This window comes from Lemur catta, chromosome 11 (genome assembly GCF_020740605.2).
Source record: "Lemur catta isolate mLemCat1 chromosome 11, mLemCat1.pri, whole genome shotgun sequence".
Taxonomy (NCBI): Eukaryota; Metazoa; Chordata; class Mammalia; order Primates; family Lemuridae; genus Lemur; species Lemur catta.
In genome coordinates, this window is record NC_059138.1 from 21851003 (window position 1) to 21853908 (window position 2906).

Genomic DNA, 2906 nt, shown 5'->3' on the forward strand with positions numbered 1-2906 from the left:
AAGGCAGTGCCTTACTGTTAAGGTACTCCCTGACTTTAGGGACAAAGCATTGATGGAACCAATCCAGAAAAAGGGTTCTTTTTGTCCAAGCCTTCTTGTTGTACAACCAAAAGACTGGCAGCTGGTATTTATTTTTTCCCTTTAAGGCTTGGAGGTTACCACCTTTATAGATGAGGGCAGTCCTGATCATAAACCTGATTGCATTTGCACAAAACAGTAGAGTTAGCCTGTCTTTTCCTGCCTTAAATCCTGGTGCTTGCATCTCTTCCTTACTAATAAATGTTCCTTTGTGGAATTTCCTCCCCCAGAATAGGGCACTTTCATCTGCATTAAATACCTGTTCAGGCAGGTATCCTTTTGCCTCAATGATTTTTTTTTATTTATGCAATATTTGTTATATTTTTGTTCATAATTACAAGCCATCAGGTCAACAACACAATAAGCACAAAACAGAGGGAAAAGAGGCCAAGCTGCTGATTGTCACTAGCTTGTCTGTGGGGGTTAAGAGGCCCCAGCCTTTGGGGAGTCTGAAGCAGGAGGAGGTAAGGGAATAACTAGGCATATATAGGTCCTCGCGGTTCACAGAGTAGACCTCACCCTCCTGCAGGATAGCAAAGTTGAGGAAGTGGGAGGGTCTGTGCATCTCACGGTAGAACTCTTGGGGTTTGCCAACTGTAGCTCATACTTCATGTTAGGATCATGCCAGACACTCATACAGTTGTAGTTCCACAAAGACTGGGCAGAGACCATAAAGAAGCCAAGGAAGTGGTCTGACAGCAACATCTGGACCCTCTCATAGTGTGAGGGTAGGTAGCCCTTGAGGTTGTTGCCTTTGTCTGTGTTCTGACAGGCCCATTCATGGCCACTGGGGATCAGCTTGTAGGCCATCAGTATGCAGGAGCCTGGTGTGAGGCTGCAGGTGATGATAATGGTCTTCTTGCCATGCCAAGATGGGTTTTTGGCCATGATCTTGGCATGGGTGGTGACATCCAGGGGTGACAAATGGGGGACTCGTTGGGCTGAGTGTGAATCCAACCTAAGGGCTCCATCTCCTTGAGGTACTCATGCTGGGGCTGCTGGCTAGGCATGTGCACAGTCTGATGAGTGCCCCATTGTGGTACCATCATGATTGCAGTGAATTTCCTTCACCTGGGGGTTATCTGGCAGGCTCACCCCATACAGGTATCTTGCAATTTGTGCCTGAAGGTCAGATATGAAGATGCATTTTTTATGCACGTTCTTGGGAAGGATATGGGTGTAACCGGTCTCCTTGATGTCATCAGATGAAACACAGATGTGACTGGTCCTTAAATACAGGTTAGCAGCAGAGATGGCCCTGACCTTCCATTCATTCTTCAATGAGAAAGTCTGGGTCTTATAGTTGCCAGTAGTAGAGGTGATGATCTTGTCACCATGCTTGCTGACAGTGTGAATCTGTGTTGCAGTCAGCTGTGACTGTTCCTTGGTCTGCTTCTCAATCTCAGTTATCTGCTGACACTGCTGTGATGGTGCTGAGATCTCCATACCTAAGATGATATCTTGAATTTCTGATTGTGGCAGTGATACTATGTTCACATTGTTTTTTTTTGCCATAGTTGGCCAAGATAAGATCCTTGAGCTGCACCTCCACCTTGATCCACTCCTCATCAGTCAGAGTGGGCTAGATGTGGTGTGGTTCTGTAACAGTAGTCTTGTCTGGCTTCAGGATCACTTTCACCCAGTCATTGTTCACATGCAGGGCACAAAAATCAGGATGAGACAAGAGAAAGCCATGTTAGATGAAATAGTCTTGAGCCAGTCATCAAAGAGGTTGAAGAGAACCATCTGGGGCTCAGTGGCTTTGAGGATTAGATCCCCAAACTTTTCCACCTTGAGACAAGTCTGGAAGGGGAGCTGGAGCTCTGATCCTTTGATTACAATATTGGGAAAGTCTAGCAAGTGTACCTCCAAGGGATCCAGCATGCCCTTCCTGGTTACAATGACCTCAGCCTCGGAGCCAGCCAGCCAAGCCACTGTAGCCAACAACTCAGAGGGGAGGACCTCAACCTCCAGGCCAGCTGCAGAGAATACCAAGAAGGAGGAGTACATGAAGAAGTGCACATGCAGGAGTGGGCTGTGGAGGAGATGAAGCTGGCCATCAAGGCCTTCTACCAGAATAGGGAGGTGGCCAAGGAGGAATATAAGGACATTCTGCACAAGGCTGTGCAGAACATCTGCCACAGCAAGAGTGATGAGATCAACCCTGTGAAAGTGGCCAACCTGGTGAAGGCCTATGTGGACAAGTACAGGCACATGCGCAGGCATAAGAAGGCCAGGGCTGAGGAGGAGCCACCTACCCATGGGGCCGAAGCCTGAGGCTGGGTGACGGTGGGCAATGACTCTGGGCTGGTGGAATTTCTGTATCCCGAGTGACAGAAAACTGGGGACACCATCTCTCCTGCCTTCAGGTTCCTGTGATGATAGCTGGTGTCCACACCTGTCTTGCTCACAGTTTAAACGGGACCTTTTTATGTGTGTATTATAGACACACAGTTTCTATTGTGTTCTAATTTATCAAAAATGCATTATCTTTAAAAAAAATGGTGTCTGGGAACTTGTTTGCTGCCTGTTGGTCAGAAGAAGTTGCTTCTCCTGTTATCTTGACATTTTTAAAAATCAAACTTCTTTCTAAAATTATCAAGCCATCTTTTGCTGGCATCAAATTGTTCAGCTTTGGATCCTTCACCTTCCTTTTGCTTTAAGTTGTCATGTAATGACTTCACTTTTTCTCAAATCATATTAGAGCATATAGGTATGCCTTTCTCATAATAATCTTGCACCCACATAACAGCTGCATTTTCAATATGAGATAAAAAGGTATTTCACAAAAAGTTCAAGGCTTCCACACCTGCTGACACAGCTGCAGT

The 2906-nt window shown here is 46.1% G+C and overlaps 1 pseudogene; it reads right to left on the reverse strand.

Annotated features, from left to right (window-relative positions):
• Nucleotides 1–427: 427 nt before the first annotated feature.
• Nucleotides 428–2088, reverse strand: LOC123646962 (annotated as a pseudogene).
• Between the last annotated feature and the right edge of the window lie 818 nt (nt 2089–2906).